Below are 11,184 nucleotides of genomic sequence, written 5' to 3'. Positions count from 1 at the left end.
CAAGCTCGAAGAAATTGGTCAGAGGTATCAATTACATTGTTAAGGAGAGTAGCCAATTTATTATCATAAGTTATTTTCTTTTGATTGTTAAACTATGGTATTAAGGTGTTACGCTTTATAGTGATTTTTTTTTATTATATTATAGTCTTAAGGTGCTACGACACGATCGGAACAAAAAGAAACAGAAGACTAAGATAGAGCGCAGTTACTCTATAACCACCAACAGGAGAAGAAATATTTGATGATGATCAGGTTGAGTCTGGATAGAAGGTCTTCACCTTCTTTTTCTTGAATCTGAAATAGTATAGTCTTATAATAATTTTTAATGTTCAAGAAGTAAAGATCGGTTTTATTTTGAGCAATTATTACTCTCATCCATTATTTGTTTACCTTTGATTTTGACATAAAAACTAAAGGAATATGAAATGACCAATTATTTGATGAAAGTGAACCAAATTGTGTTTGGAGGATCAAATTATTCATAAAAAACATTACCAAAATAAAAAGGTAAACAATAAATGCAGACACACTAAAATGAAATAGATAAACAAATGATAAGGACAAATGGAGTAGGTTACTTCATTCACTTCTATTTCTACTCCATTGCCCCTTAAATTTAAGACACCCCTAGCTAATGTCAGTGACATTATTTATATCAAAAATACTCCAATACAATTTATTTAAGGCACCCAAACATTTTCAAGCTTGAATTCGTGTTGAATATCATAGGAAGAGGGAGACATACCAGGCCGCCTACAACTTATAAGTACAAGCTTAATTTTGAACGACTAACAACAATAATAATAGAAAGTATACAAATAACATTATACCTCCAGTGATACAATAATATCATACAACCAAGTTATATCTTATCGAGCTTATGTGTTATTTTTTTGAGCTTTCTTAAAATTAATTTTTTTTATGTTTAAGTGAGTGAGTTCAAAAAATTTATGATATAGCTCGACTTCTTTAAAACAAAACTCGAAAACTTTATTATATAACTCGGGTTCTAGAGCATACAACTGGATACAACTGGTTGTAGGATCTATTAACTGTAGAAAGTAGATGTTATATTATGCATAACGTGAAACAACTATTATTATAGACGGAAACTGTTCACCTGCTCTAATAATAAATTTATAATATAGTCAAGTGTGGTTTTAGACTTTTAGGGTGTGTTTGGATTGAAAGATTTGTAGAGAAAAAAAAGGGAGGGAGAGTAGGGGATTTAAAATTCTTTGTTTGGATAGCAAATAAGGGTGGAGGGAAATGAAGGGAAAAAGATTTGGAGGGATTCATTTTCCCTCCTCCAAGGGAAATTAAAATCTCTCCACAATAGGCAAGATTTGGAGGGAATTTGTATCCAAACACCCACACCCCATTTCCCCTTCCCTCCCCTTCCCTCCCTTTCTCTTCCCCCTCCCCTCCCTTTCCCTCCATTTTTCCTATCCAAACACACCCTTAGGGGTTGGGGTTGGGGTTGGGGTTGGGGGTGGAGGTGGAGGTGGAGGTGGAGGTGGGGTTGGGGTTGGGAGGATGGTTTTTTGTTTGGAGAGAGGGTTTGTTTTAAGCGGGCCAGGTGATTCCGATGAATAAAGAGTTTTTCTTGCGTAGGGAAGTGGTTTTTTCGGTGCGAGGCGTGTTGATTGTCTATGGTGGTAGGGTGGGTGGTTTGACGGATTTGGTCATTTGGCGAGGGTGGTGACTGATGAGTAGTGATTATAGAAAGATAATATAGGTAACTGTATTGATTGATTAAATACTATTTATATACAAAATTTATCTGATCAAGTGTAAAAAACATTAGAATTCGTTGTTAAAGGTATTTTAATTAAAAGTAAAAAAATGACTGAGTGTTCAATCCTGTTACTCTACTTACCTTAAGATTTAGTTGTCCTCAAAGATAGGATTATTTTATATATACAAAACACTAACCAAACATTAACCAAGTCGCACATCGTGTATGCTTTTAAGGTATTATAGGTATCATATGATGTTGGATATATACAAATAGTTATTTGTTTATACTCGATTAAAGGCACATAAACGAGATGTTTATATATATATATTATGACAATTACAAATATTTATTATGCAATTTTGAAGATCGCCCGTGCGGGCACGGGTTCAAAAGCTAATAACTAATAATTTAAGCTACTCATTTTACCCGCCAAAACGTTAAGCTACTCGTTTACCCACTATAAAATACTCTAAAACAATGAATTTTATTATAAAAGTATCTTAGAATGAATTCAATCGATTTATTTCCTAACTCTATATTCTCTATGTCTCACCCGGACTTTGCCAATAATGCACCGTACTCAAGCTAAGATCTTTGATGAAAAATATTTCTTGCCTCAGTCTCGAATCATGAATCAACTTCGAATGTTTACGGTTTTCGAACCTAATTCAATGAAAACCACCATTGACTTTATTATGTAAACTACGAAGTACTAAGGAGGCGTTTGGTTCGAAGGGAAGGAATGGAATGGATTGAAATCTCATACCATTGTGGTATGGATTCTAAATCCCATACTTGGTTTATATTGTTTGGTTGAACCTTGGAATTGAATGAAAAGTTAAACATTATGGAATGGAGTTAGAATCTTGGGTTAAAGGTTGGGTATGAGATTAGAGGGGGTTGGAATGGATTTAGAATCCATCCGGATTCTAACTCCATTCCAAAATAGCTCAAACAAACACTTGAATGGATTAAATCCATTCCATTCCATTCCAACTCCCCCAACCAAACACCCCCTAAACTAGATAACATATGCATTGATAAATAATATTTCCTTCGTTCAGTTCAATTCACTACATTTGACCAAATTTGTAAGAACAAATTTGAAAAACGCAATGAATTAGACCGACTTACTTTGATGAATTGTTCGGATTAAATCATTAAAAGTAATATCGATGTTTTTTAGTACTCTCTTCGTCCCGGTCATTTATTTGTCTATTATATTTTGGGATGTTTCACTTAATTGTTTATCTTTTTATTTTAAGAATGCCTTTGATTTGGATCATTCACACTTAATTTAATCACTTGTCATCTAATAATTGATCTCTTCTATTTTATTGATCTTTGTGCTAAAACCCAAAACAAGTAAAAGACCGGAACGGAGGGAGTATAATTTTAGTAGAGTAATGTTTGAGTTAAGGAGGGGAGGAGACAGCAAATGACAACCTGGTGCACGTAGGGGCAAACAAACTTGTGATCTGTAGTGACAAGTGATGGTAGAACACTACTGCGATCAGTAGAATCTTGGCCTCCTTTAATTCTCTCACTTTCTTCATATAATTCCACCCAAATTCCCTCAACAAATCTGTTTTTAGCCTTTTTCAATAAATACTACTCCATATAATATGTGAGTCTAGCTGTGCGCTGTTGTAATCTTTCACAGAGGAGTCACTTTTTGTTAGTCATTCTTGAAACGGAGGTATCCATCTTAATATTAAAGTGGATTAAATATAATCTTATATGAACATATCAGAAGAATATCTTGCTTTTCCCGGTATATCTTGCTCTTGTTCTATTTATCCTTCATTAACATACTTGAGCTGTTTTAATCGTAAGTGAGAATTTTCCAGCAATTTTCTTTCTAGAGTCCCAAAATACTTTTGAAAGTTCATATTTTTATATAATTATGACTTGGCTACCCATCAGATTTAACTCAGTTCAAGGTCGATTCATCGATCTAGAGCGTGAGCCAAATGTGACCAAAACCAAGCCGAGCTTGAACACAAAGGTTCAAGAGCTTATACGTGCATGTTTTTATGAAATTAAAAGTGTGATTATGTGCAACCTATATTTCTGATTAATGGGCGTCGGCGTATCACGGTAGTGTCGGTTGGTAGAACTATGCACATGATCAGTGGAGCTTCTCTACTTTATTCTATTCTATTCATATCTTATTACGGAGTACAAGATATGATCAAAATCGTATATTCATGGAATTAAAACAATGGAATGGCGCATGAATCAGCGTAATAATGTGTTAGACAGTTAGTTAGAAACTAACCTAACAGAATTAGTTACAACTAATTATGATTAAGACTCAAAGTTAGTTATTAACTGAAGTTAGTTAGGGAAGGTCGGTTTATGTTAGTTATAAATACCAGAACATATGCTATGATGTAATCACTTTTTGATGATTCAATTTCATAATCTATATCTATCTATATTAATAAAGGAAGCTTTTTTCGAGCGACGTGAGAGAATCCAACTTTTACGAACTACTCCGAGCTGAGATAAGATTAATATAATAATATAATATGTGAATGTGAATTTGATTAGGACATTATAAGTGGAAGATAAGACCAACTATAATACAACTAGAATATTATACCTCTGGTAAAATAATTTGTGTTTCTATACCTATAGAATTTCACGGTTACAACATGCCTATCAAATACAATATAATATCAATTTAATAATAGCGAAAGGAGTTTACGTGACTCCAAACATGTTTAACACTACACATATAAATAGAAATCTCCACTTGGAGAAAACTTGAAACCCCGATTTTTTACTCGCTTCTTTTATTTTTTTCTTCTCCTACCTGTTGAATGAACTTTTAGTTTGTGATAGTAATGTGTATTGCTATATTATTACCGTGTTTCCTTACTATGTCAATCATACTAATAGTACAATTTGGTTGAATTTCAGGTACCATATTAAATTGAGTATATAACATTATAAATTTCTAATTCGTGCGTGAAGCGAATCTTCCATTATTTATATTGGAAAAGGTAAGTATTCAATGGAGCAAATTTTCAAATATTTACAATTTTGCAGAGTTACGGAACAAATATACAAATAATTTTTTTGGAGTTAATATTTTTTTTATTGAAATATTTTTGCGATAGGATAATGTCGTTTCTATGTGTGTATATTTTGTTCCCTTCTATATTAACCGTGTATCGCATTATGGGTCAATTTACGGCATCACCTTCTCTTTTTAATTGAGAGTAGTTCAATATGGATTGAGATTGTCTCATAGTTATCCGAAAAACAATTTGTCATCAGATTTGTATTTATTATAAGTTCCGAAATTTAAGGGTAAGATGGTATTTTATACACTAATTTTATTCCCTTATATACGCATATAAAAAAATACGAGAACATTTGTTTCATACAAGGTAGTTGTGTCATTATGCATTCTACTCCGCACTAATCAATCGAGTATTCAAGTTTAATTAATAAGGCATAATTTTTTCGGACAAATTGTTTAAATGTTTTGATGATTTAGTAGAGAAGTCATTTCAACACAATGAATACTACGAGTGTCTAAGAGCAATAGCAATAGTGGTTCTTATTCTTGGGGTCTTCAATAAGAACCCCAAATTATGAAGTTCCTCTATTGCAACTAAAAGTTGTTCTTAAAATAAAGAAGCAAGTTCTAAAATAAGAACTTAGTTTGTTACATATTGGAATTTGGTAACCAATAAATATGATTGTAAAAGGCCAATTAAATATAATTTATTTTCAATTTAAGAACTTTATCTATTACTATTGCTCTAAGTTACTCCGTATTTGAGAAGCTGTTTCACCAAAATTTCCGTTCAATAATTTAATTATGACATGTGTGCGCGCGCCGCTAATGCGAATATTGAGATAATGTTGGATGACATGTATAGCAGTTGAATTGTATGACATGGGTTTGTAACTCCGACGCGAATATTTATTATAAGTGCTCTTTTAATGTCAATCATTCTCTCATCAGGAAATTTTTATCAAACGATCAATTGGAATTGGATGGAATAGTATGTTTGGTTTTGTAAGTGACAATTGATAATTATGTTAGACGGCTCAATAAGTGATGTCGTAGATTAATTAAGAGGATACATGTTATGGAGTTTTTATTTTGAGTGGTAATGATAAGTTCATAGGAAACTTATGGAAGCAGAAGTTTATATATGTTGAATATTGTGCAGAGGTTTACGTAGAATTTGCAATATTGTGGAGTAATTCACGTAGAAAACTGCGTATATAGGTAGAACTGGTATAAGTAGGACTTCTAATTTTTTAAATAATGTCTGAAAATGCACAGACTTCTTATTAAAGTCGAAACGCGTGGTATTTAATTTCTGGATGTTTTGTTTTTGGGCGAGGTGACATAAATATGGATCTTTCATTTAACGAGTAGTTCATTATGAATCATTAAAAGAAACATACAAAATCATATATAAAACTATAGTCAATGTTAGAGTCTCACAATAAGTTAATTAAGAGATTAATTTATAATTAAATTATTGAAAGTAAAAATGGGTTTTAAGTCACAATCAAGAATAAAATAAGTCTATTCTTTATGAATACGGGTATTAAATAAAAGTCACTTTGAAAACGATAAAATAATTACGAAAACAACACAATATGTGACAAAAAAAGGGCTCTCAATTTCTTAAAAAGTAAGTCATCGTCACAGTGGAGAAACATTATTTTCTATGGATGGAGTTTACTTATATTTCAAGATGGGAAGCAATTCATGGATTATACGACAGTTGTATATGTTATACGGTGTAAAATATGAGCTTTGTGATAAAGTATCCGAGCTTTATGTTAAACAATCTATATCAATTATTAATTATTAATCCGCATAATCAATTTAAACGATTCAAGGTTCACAAAAAAAAATATTATGAGGCATAGTTAAGTCAATTTGCATGGGAAGTTGGAATCGAGCATGGGTGAAATACTTGAATTTGGAACTTTTTATAATAGTTTTCTACAAAAATAACGTAATACTTACCATCGATTTTTAAACAAAATACTATCAAAGAGGGTATTACTCCAATTCATGAGTAGTTTAGTTCATAAAAGTTAAGCTTTATTGAAACACATTTTTCTAAGAGGTAACTCAAATAAGCCCAGTTCAGCTTCTATAAGTTCAGTTAAGAAAAGTTAAACTCCAAGTTTAGTTTGACTTTTATATGTTAAGTTAAGAAAAGTTAAGTTCCTATAAGTTCAGTCGAGCAAAATTAAGTCCAAAAGAACAAGATCGAACTTAGATTATTTTTACATCATAATAATCATTAGATATTAAAAATTGGCCCGGGCATCGCCCGGGCATTAAATCTAGTATATTTATAAAAGAGGCTTTTTTCGAGCGATTCTAGAGCGTCCACATCATCAAAAATCAATTTAGGAAAGTATCATGAATAATAATTTTTGATGTAAAAAATAAAGTAGAGAATCTTTTAATTATTATAATATATATATTTCCTAAATTATATTCAAGTGATATTTCCAATTTTTATTTAAAAACTTTTTCATTTCATTTGACAACAAAGTATTGTTAAAATAATTATGAAAATAATATAATTAGATTCGTGATAAAAATGTTATCATTAGAGTATAAATTTTATATCATTTGCACATACTAAAGATAGTGTACCTCTTAGTTCTTAATACATTATATGTCCTACATTGAAAAATAATGTAGGCGTGGAGAATATACAACGTATAAATAATAAAATTGTTCCACATCAAAAGATTAACAAAGTGGGTTAATCCTATGATTATAAATATGAGGCATCTTTGTAAATTAGGTATTAACCCAAATCTTTTAAGTCTCTTAATTATTATCTTAAAGAGGTCTTAAAAGTTTGTATCATATCTTCACAATATGATATAAAAAATAAAGTGGATATTATTTAATTATTATAGTATATATTTCCTATATTATATATCCAAGTCATGTTTATAATTTTTATAAAAAAATATTTTACATTTCATTTGATAAAAAACTATCGTAAAAAAAATTATATAATTAGATTTGGGATAAAAAAAACAAAGGAAAATTATTAGAGTATGAATTTCATATCATTTGCACAAAAAAAACAGAAAAAAAAAGTACGATTATTAATAGACAGTCTAGGATGTCGAACTAGGCGAGAAAAATAAGACGTGCTTCTTTGTATGTTATATGTCACCCATTGAAAAAATAATGTAAGTGTGATGAACATACTACGTATAAATAGTAGAATCGTCCCACATCGGAAAATTAGCATAAGGTATGGTCATCCAATTATAAATAATAGAATTATCCCACTTCGAAAGATTAACATAAGGTGTGATGATCCTATGATTATATATATGAGTCATCCTTTGAACTTAAATATCAACCCAAAATCTTTTGAGTCTCTTAAGTATTGTCTTAAAAAGCTCTTATTTGTTACAGTTGTCTTATATGTTACCTTTGTTGTGCTCTAACAGTTAAATTGATACAAGTGACCTTGATTTTCTTGATTCAATTATCTAATTATATTATACTTTAATCTAACAATCGAACACCGATAAGACTAACTAACAAATGTAACAATAAGTATGCATGATCTCCATAATTAATAAGTCTTTAAAGCGATTAATATTGATTAATTGAATTTAATGAGAATGAGAATATAAAAATGAGTTAGGTATGATTTCATTACAATATGACCAACTCACTGAATATTAGACAAACAATTAAGCGGACAACAGTTGATGAAATCCAAGTATAGCAAAGAGCTCAAGGTTCAGCTACCATATTAGCTATAACAATGGTCAACACACTCATAATAAAATGCTACAAAAATATTTTCCTAAAAAATTCATAGGCCATAACAGCTTATGCAGTCTTAATACCAAATTTATTTGTATTTTATTATCCACGAATTTTTATTTAAGACGGAATTATCTGTCTTCAACCTTTTTTTGTTTAAATATGAACTTAAATTAAAAGACTTACAAAAAGAGTTCATACATCAGTTAATAGGGGGTGGGGAATCCAAAGAACAAAACGTTATTAAATCGAGTTGGATGTCGAACTAGGTGCGAAAAACATGATGTAATTCTTAGTATATTATATGTCACATATTGCAAAATAATAAGATGTGGTGAACATACTACGTATAAGTAGTCGAATTGTCCCACATCGGAAAATTACCATAAGGTGTGGTCATCCTGTTATAAATAGTAGAATTATCCCACATCAAAAGATTAACATAAGGTGTGCTGATCTTATTATTATAAATAGTAGAATTGTCTCACATCGAAAGATTAACATAATGTGGGGTGATCCTATGATTATAAATATGAGTCATCCTTGGAATTTAAATACCAATCCAAAATCTTTTGAGTCTCTTAAATATTGTCTTAGATAGTTCTTATAAGAGTTTGTATTATTACCAGCACAATAGTGAAATTTAATTGTATTATACTTTTTATTTTGGTGGTTTCACAATTATATAATTATATATGGTTATATCATCTCCTTTTCTACTCAAATTTAGTAGTTTAGCAATAAGTTATTTATTTTTTAATTTTTAAGCTGAATTTTTAAATAACGAACTTATATCAGTAGTATTCTTATTATATAAGAGACTTTAAAAGTAACGTTACATAATGTTAATTTTTCAAATTTTAACATTTTTTTCATTATCTAGAGAGTCCTACCCTTAAAATTTAATTGCATTATACTTTTTATTTTGGTGGTTTCACAATTATATAATTATATATGGTTATATCATCTCCTTTTCTACTCAAATTTAGTAGTTTAGCAATAAGTTATTTATTTTTTAATTTTTAAGCTGAATTTTTAAATAACGAACTTATATCAGTAGTATTCTTATTATATAAGAGACTTTAAAAGTAACGTTACATAATGTTAATTTTTCAAATTTTAACATTTTTTTCATTATCTAGAGAGTCCTACCCTTAAAAACTACTTAATATTTATAAGAAAAAAATGTTAATTTTATACATAAGAAAAAGATTTGGACTTTAGATAAGATTAGTTTGTTATCAATAAAATAAAATTGCACAAATGTTATACGTGAGAAAAACTTTAGACTCTAGATAAGCTTAGTTTGTTGGTATTTGCTCATAATTAATCGGATTGGATGTTGAATGTACGAATATTAACATATAGTATTTGTAATACTCCGTATTTATAAGTCTTGGGGTACTCTATCGAGTAGGCCTTACTCTGTCGAGTAAGGGTAAGTTGCGTTTTAGAAAAGTTTCTGACCTGTTGGGTACTCGATCGAGTAAGGGGGTACTCGATCGAGTACCTCGGGTACTCGATCGAGTGTCCGGTTTTACGGGGAGTTTTCTCGGGTTTTGTTAATTATGCGATTAAGGTATATAAGCTTTGTCATCATTATTCTAAATCACTTTTGCAAAACCTAAATTACTGTTTAAGAGAGAAAGCAAGCAAGTTCTTCATCCTAATCGCATTGTTAGCAAATCCCGGAGTTTGGAAGGTCGGTTTTCATCGTGTGTTATACCGTTGAGGTCCTTGCGTCGAGGGTAAGATCTATGTACCCTTTTTACTGTTTTTCCTTTAAGTTGGTTAAACCCTAATATGGGGATTTGGGGGTTTTGTGTAGATTGTGATTTGGTAGTGATTATGTGTATGTATGATAGGAGGAGGATTTGTAGAAGAGGCTTTTTGATACAGCTGTAGAGACCGTCTGATTGTTGTGCTTTCCAGGTATGATTTCCTACTCAGTATTAGTCCCATAATGGGATGATTGATGATGTGTTGAGATTGATTGTTTGATATAGTAATTGTATTGTGACGGTTGTGATTGTATTGTGATTGTTGTCTATGGTTCTCGAGGCGTGTCCTCGGCTGAGTGAGGTCACTTGCGGGAGTGGCTTCACGCCCTAGTTTCGCCTTCTGTGGAACCCGCCACAGAAGGGATGTGCACATTAATGGACAGGGTTATCGCTCACTATGTGGAGCGGGGATTTGGTGGGTACGGCTGCGGTCCCCCATCGGCGTGGTGGTCCAAAGTGGACGATCGGTGATAGAGATTGTTGGGATTGGTGTGGTTGTGTGTGTGTGATGACGCTTAAGTCGTCTGCTTTATCTTATTGTTGATATATATTGAATTGTGTGATTAGTACTTGACCCCGTTTAAATGTTTTAAAAACTGTGGTGATCCATTCGGGGTGGTGAGCGATTATTGAGCGGTATGATATGATGCGTATGGATAGGCGGATGAGTCATCACGTGGCGCTTAGAAGTCTTCCGCCGTGTCGACGATGTTTCATAGCTTTGATAGTTTTAGCAGTAGACCGTCTGAGAATGTGGTATTTCAGTTTAGCAGTTTTGGTTTTGATCATGTAATCCCTTAAACTATATTTACTTTTAAAGTACGTTTCTTTATTGTCTTATGATTATCATTACCTCGGGG

The 11,184-nt window shown here is 31.4% G+C and overlaps 1 long non-coding RNA gene across 1 annotated transcript; it reads left to right on the top strand.

Annotated features, from left to right (window-relative positions):
- Positions 1 to 3,213: 3,213 nt before the first annotated feature.
- On the top strand, positions 3,214 to 10,699 carry LOC141646014 (uncharacterized). Its single transcript, XR_012545280.1, has 3 exons — positions 3,214 to 3,515; positions 4,670 to 4,752; positions 10,409 to 10,699. It is a non-coding gene; the product is annotated as an uncharacterized LOC141646014 (long non-coding RNA).
- The last annotated feature ends 485 nt before the right edge of the window (positions 10,700 to 11,184 follow it).

Source organism: Silene latifolia, chromosome 3, assembly GCF_048544455.1.
Source record: "Silene latifolia isolate original U9 population chromosome 3, ASM4854445v1, whole genome shotgun sequence".
Lineage (NCBI taxonomy): Eukaryota > Viridiplantae > Streptophyta > Magnoliopsida > Caryophyllales > Caryophyllaceae > Silene > Silene latifolia.
This window is presented reverse-complemented; position numbering and strand designations above follow the sequence as displayed.